The 6,427-nt window shown below is 51.8% G+C and overlaps 1 pseudogene; it reads left to right on the top strand.

Moving 5' to 3' along the window:
• Positions 1–1,406: 1,406 nt before the first annotated feature.
• Positions 1,407–5,637, top strand: LOC138999921 (sorting nexin-21 pseudogene; annotated as a pseudogene).
• Positions 5,638–6,427: the final 790 nt, after the last annotated feature.

The raw sequence follows: 6,427 nt of genomic DNA, 5'->3' as shown, positions 1-6,427 counted from the left end.
ATGACAAAGAAGCCCGTCTGCGCAGAGCAGCACCGCTGAGTGGGTCTGTGGAAGACCAGCTGGGACCCACAGCAATTTAGATCAGAGTTGCTGGCGTCCAGGGCCACCGTTCCACAGACTCGCATCGTCTGGTATACGACGGTCAGCACCGAACCTGGAAATGGGAACCCTCAGCCAGTGAGACCCCAGGGGCAGGCACTGACTCTGGACCCTCATGAGTCTTTCCTCACTCCCACTTCTTCCCTCGCTCAAATCCACACTCGTTACTGTGATCTACAAGCCTGTATGTCTAGCGTCTGCATAGCAACCCCAACTGGTGACAGAAACTGCTTTCTGTTCATTGAAATTCATCCTCTCTCCCTTCCTTAGAAATAAGATGCTCACGGCCGCCCAGTTAGAAACATCTGCCAGCCATTCCCTGGCCGGGCAGCTCAGTTGGTCGGAGCATCATTCCACACACCAAAAGGTTGCAGCTTCCATCGCAGGTCAGGGTGTGTATGGGAGGTAACCAACTGGTGCTTCTCTCTCACATCAGTGTTTCTTTCTCTCTCTCTCTCCCTTCCTCTATCTAAAATCAATAAAAGCACATCCTCGGGTGAGCATTTTAAAAAACAGAAAGCCCTGGCCGGTGTGGCTCCATGGTTAGAGTATCGACCCTCGCACTGAAGGGTGGTGGGCTCAATTCCCAGTCAAGGGCATGTACCTGGGTTGCAGGTTCGATCCCTGGCCCTGGTTGGGGCACATGTGGGAGGCAACCAATCAATGTGTCTCTCACATTGATGTTTCTTTCTCCTTTCTCTCTCTCTCTCTCTTTCTTCCCCCCTCCCTCCCTCGCTTCCACTCTCTCTAAAAAGTGGGAAAAATATTCTTGGTGAGGATTAACGAGAGAGAGAGAGAGAGAGAGAGAGAGAGAGAGAGAGAAAGAAAGAAAGAAAGAAAGAAAGAAAGAAAGAAAGAAAGAAAGAAAGAAAGAAAGAAAGAAAGAAAGAAAGAAAGAAAGAAGAGAAAGAAAGAAGAGAAAGAAAGGAAGAAAAGAAAGAAAGAAATTCCTCAGGAAGCGGCGGCGCGGCGCCCGGAGCGGCTGAGCCCAGCGGAGCCCCGCCGGCTCAGGGAGGCGCCCCAGGCGGCCCCCGGACCCCGGGGAGCGGCGCGCCCCGGAGTGCACCGCGGGGCTCAGAAGGTAGAGACGCACCAGGGGCGAGAGAGACGCGGGAAGGTCCCGGGGCCCCCGGCGACGCGGGAGCGGGGAGGACGGCGGGAGCTGAGTCTTGGGGCTCCCAGGACCCGGGCGGGCTGGGGCGGGTGCTCCGCGGCGGCCTCCTCCCCGACCGGGGCCCCGCCCCTCCGCGGGGGCCGGGCCTGACTCCCGCCGCGCGGACCCGGGCCGGCGTCGCCCGCAGGGTGCCATGGCCTCGCGGCTCCCGCTCCGGCGGCGGCACGCCCTGGCCAGCGAGGGCCCCGCGGAGGCGGCCGCCGGCCCCGAGGCCGAGCAGTTCCCGGAGAGCTCGGAGCTGGAGGACGGCGACGCCGAGGGCCTGTCCTCCCGCCTCAGCGGCACCCTGAGCTTCACCAGCGCCGAGGAGGACGAGGACGGGGAGGACGACGAGGTGGCCGGCCCCGACCCGCTGCCCCTCGGGGACCGGGCGTCGGGAGAGGACGCAGAACCCCTCTCCTGACGGGCAGCGGAGCAGTCAGCTCCTGGCACGGCAGTGGCAGGATTTTTGGAAGAAGTCCCGGAACACCCTGGTGCCCCAGCGGCTGCTCTTCGAGGTGACCAGTGCCAACGTGGTCAAGGACCCCCCTTCCAAGTACGTGACGAGCCTCAGCTCTACACCCTCGCCGTGATGGGGCCAGGGCCACCGGATCACCAGCCAGCCCACATCTCTCGCCGTTTCTCAGACTTTGAGCGGTTGCACCGAAACCTGCAGCGGCGGTTCCGGGGCCCCATGGCTGCCATCTCCTTCCCCCGGAAGCGCCTGCGCCGGAATTTCACTGCAGAGACCATTGCCCGCCGCAGCCGGGCCTTTGAGCAGTTTTTGAGCCACCTGCAGGCAGTCCCCGAGCTGCGCCATGCCCCAGACCTACAGGACTTCTTCGTGCTGCCGGAGCTGCGGAGGGCACAGAGCCTCACCTGCACTGGCCTCTACCGTGAGGCTCTGGCGCTCTGGGCCAATGCCTGGCAGCTTCAGGCCCAGCTGGGCGCCCTCTCCAGCCCAGATCGCCCTCTGCTGACCCTGGCTGGGCTGGCTGTGTGCCACCAGGAGATGGAGGACCCTGGGGAGGCCCGGGCATGCTGTGAGAGGGCCCTTCAGCTGCTGGGGGACAAGAGCCCCCATCCTTTGTTAGCACCCTTTCTGGAGGCCCATGTCCGGCTCTCTTGGCGCCTGGGCCTGGATAAACGCCAATCAGAGACGCGGCTCCAGGTCCTGCAGGAGGCAGGCCTGACCCCCACGCCACCCCCCAGTCTCAAAGAATTGCTCATCAAGGAGGTTCTGGACTAATCTTGCCTAGACTTAAGGTTACCCTGGGGAGAGGCACTGCCCCAGGATGGCAGCGGTGGGGGACCGATGAGGGATGAGGACCTGAACAGCAGCTGGGAGGCTGTAGGGGGTGCTGAGAAAGAAAGAAATTCCTGCCTCCCTTCCAGAGCCATGAGGTGTGGTTGTGTGCCTAAGTCAGGCCCTCATCAACTCAAGTGATGTGTACAACTTCTTTTAAATGAAGATGCTGGTCCTTGATTTCTTCCTTCTTCCTTTCTCCTGGCTGATGAACAATGACAACAGGAGCATACCTGAAGATAGAAGCCATGCCCGGGTGTCCTGACTCAGTGGTTGAGCATCAACCTAAGAACCAGGAGGTCATGGTTCGATTCCTGGTCAGGGCCCATGCCCAGGTTGCTGGCTTATTCTCCAGTGTGGGTCGTGCAGGAGGCAGCTGATCAATGACTCTCTTTCATCACTGCTGTTTCTATCTCTCTATCCCTCTTCCTTCCTCTCTGAAATCAATTTTTTTTAAAAAAAGAAGCCATTTGTTGAAGTTATCAACAAGGAGTGACAATTACAAAGAAGCCACAAGAATGAAGAATTGCAGCTTGATCTTTAACCATGATTTCACATAATTTCCTTTGTCTTAAACTCTAGTAAGCTGCGCTCGCCAGCCGTGAGCCCGGCTTCTGGCTGAGTGGCGCTCCCCCTGTGGGAGCGCACTGACCACCAGGGGGCAGCTCCTGCGTTAAGCATCTGCCTCCTGGTGGTCAGTGCATGTCATAGTGACTGGTTGTTCTGCTGTTCAGTCAATTTGCATATTAGGGTTTTATTATATAGAATATCTGGGAGTAAATCCCTCTCATTGATGTGTCAGCATCAAGGTTCAACTACAACAAGAGGATGTACACAGCTACGGGGGGTGGGAGGGGAGGGCACACCTGGAGTGCACAGCTTGGGTAATCTAAGAGGCTGTGCCACTGGGCCCTACAGAGGGATCCAAAGAGGCCCACACCAAGACACATCATACTCAAAATGCAAAATGTTAAAGACAAAGAGAGAGCTCTAGCCGGCTTGGCTCAGTGGATAGAGCATCGGCCTGCGGACTGAAGAGTCCCAGGTTCAATTCCAGCCAAGGGCACATGCCTGGGTTGCAGGCTCGATCCCCAGTAGGGGGTGTGCAGGAGGCAGCCAATCAATGATTCTCTCTCATCATTGATGTTTCTATCTCTCTCTCCTTCTCCCTCCCTCTCTGAAATCAATGAAGAAATATATTTTTTAAAAAAAAGACAAAGAGAGAATCTTAAAAGCAGCAAGAGAAAATCAGTTAATTACCTACATGGGAGCTCCCATATGACTGTCAGATGATTTCTCAACAGAAACTTTGCTAGCCCAAAGGCGTTGGTTGGCAAGAAATATTCAAAGTGATAAAAAGCAAGGACCTACAACCAAGATTACTCTACCTGGCAAAGCTATCATTTAGAATGAAAGGACTGCCGAAACCGGTTTGGCTCAGTGGATAGAGCGTCGGCTTGCGGATGGAAAGGTCCCAGGTTCGATTCCGGTCAAGGGCATGTACCTGGGTTGCGGGCACATCTCCAGTGGGAGATGTGCAGAAGGCAGCTGATCGATGTTTCTCTCTCATCGATGTTTCTAACTCTCTCTCTCTCTCCCTTCCTCTCTGTAAAAAATCAATAAAATATATTTAAAAAAAAAAAAAAAGAATGAAAGGACAGATAAAGAGCTTCTCGGAGAAGAAAAAGTTCATGGAGTTCATCACCACCAAATGAATATTATATGAAATTTTAAGAAGAAGAAGCAGGGGGGAAAATAAAAATATGAACAATACAATGGCAATAAATACATTATCAGCAACTGAATCTAAAAAACAAAATCAGGGGACAAGCAGAACAGAAACAGACTCATAGATACAGAGAACATCTTGACAGTTGCCAGATGAGAGGGATTTTGGGGGGACGGGTGAAAAAGGTAGAGATTAAGAGGTACAAATTGGCCCTAGCCAGTTTGGCCCAGTGGATAGAGTGTCAGTCTGCGGACTGAAGGGTCCCAGGCTCGATCCTGCCCAAGGGCATTGATTCCAGTCAAGGGCAGGTACCTTGGTTGCAGATTTGATCCCTGGCCCTGGTTGGGTCTTGTGTGGGAGGCAACCAATTGATGTTCCTCTCCCTGTGTGTCTCTCCCTCTCCCTTCCACTCTCTAAACGTCAATGGAAAAATATCCTCATGTGAGGATTAACAAAAACAGAAGAGGTAAAAATTAGTTGTTACTGAAGAGTCATGGGGATGTAAAGTACAGCTTAGAGAATATAGCCAAACATATTCTGATAATTATGTATGGTGGATACAAGGTATTTCGGGATGATCATTTGTAAGTGATATAATGTCTAATCACTGGGGTATACACCTGAAAATAATATATTGTATGTCACTGTAATTGAAAAGTAAAAAATGATTTTAAAAATTAAAAAATATATATCCTAAAGGCAGAAAAAAATTACCTAGAAAAAAATACAGTTCTGTATCCTACTTACCCATCTTATTTCACCATCATTTCCCATTGACTGTATAAATCTTAGTCTCTCATATCCCCTTTGCATCAGCTTATCATCATTCTCAATCCTTCATGAATAAGTTCAATGAAATGTTAAATGGACTCATGATTCATTTGCATAATAAATATGCTCCCCCTCCCCCCCCCCCCCCACACACACACTTTTTAAAATTGATTTTAGAGAGAGAGGGAGAGAAACACTGGTTTTGTTGCCCCACTCATGGACGCATTCATTGGTTGTTTCTTGTATGTGCCCTCACCAGGGAACCCACAAACTTGGCATATCCGGACGATGCTCTAACCAGCTGAGCTCCCCAGTCAGGACCTTAGAACTATGCTTTTTAACAATTTGAAGATTATGCTTGGAAAGCCATGGAGGTGGATGAGTTTGCATAGGGAAGAGGGTAGATAATACCAGAGACTCAAGGACCGCGCTCAGAAACCACCCACATCAGGTGAGGCAAGTGGGGTGTGGGAGCTCAAGAACGTGAGAAAACAGGATTATTTTTTTAAAAATCCAACAGACTGAACGGGGACAGATCCAAAGACAGAGAAACAGCGATCAGACTATTAATCGCCAGAAGGAAAGTAGGGGAGGGTGGGGGTAAGGGGGAGAGATCAACCAAAGGACTTGTATGTATGCATATAAGCCAAACCAATGGACATGGACAACAGGGGGATGAGAGCATGAGTGGGGGGGGGGGGGGTGGGAATGGGGGTTAATGGGGGGGAATGAGGACACATTTGTAATTCCTTAACTAATAAAGAATTTAAAGATTTAAAAAAAATCCAACAGACATCAAGTGCCTAGAAACTAGAAAAATCATGAGAAAAGAGCAAAATCCCTATCCTCATAGAGTTACATCCCAGTGGATTATGAAAATCTCTCACTCAACTTTCACAGCCCCCGGATCTTCACTCAACTCTTTGCCACCCATCATCCATCACCGCAGAAAACCACCAGTACCTTACCTGTCTCCTTCTGGCTCTGGGAGTAGACGTGAATTCGCCCAGAGAGTGGGGAAAACAGGAGGCAGAAGCCAACTGGAGGAGAGAAAGATGAAGACCTGAAGTCTGAGGCTGGGGTGAGGACAGGACAAAAGAAGAGCAAGTTAAGGACACGTCAGGGTCTGAGAATCGGGTTAGTGATGGGGATGAGCTGGGGATGGAGAAGGAGAAAGAGAGGGATGGGATGCTAAGTTGCGGATGGGGTTGGAGATACAGTTGGGTTGGCAATGGGGCTGGGTTTGGGGTTTGCGTTAGGGATGGGGTTGGAAGAATAGATGAGCTGGGTCGGCGGAGATGGAGTAGAATGGGAGTTGTAAATGGGTTTAGGTTTAGGGTTTAGTGGTAGGTGCTGGGCCCGGGATGGG

Source organism: Myotis yumanensis, unplaced genomic scaffold (assembly GCF_028538775.1).
Source record: "Myotis yumanensis isolate MYYU_CA2020_CCGP unplaced genomic scaffold, mMyoYum1.0.hap1 SCAF_23, whole genome shotgun sequence".
Lineage (NCBI taxonomy): Eukaryota > Metazoa > Chordata > Mammalia > Chiroptera > Vespertilionidae > Myotis > Myotis yumanensis.
The sequence above is the reverse complement of the archived record's forward strand: the minus strand, read 5'-3'. Positions and strand labels throughout refer to the sequence as shown.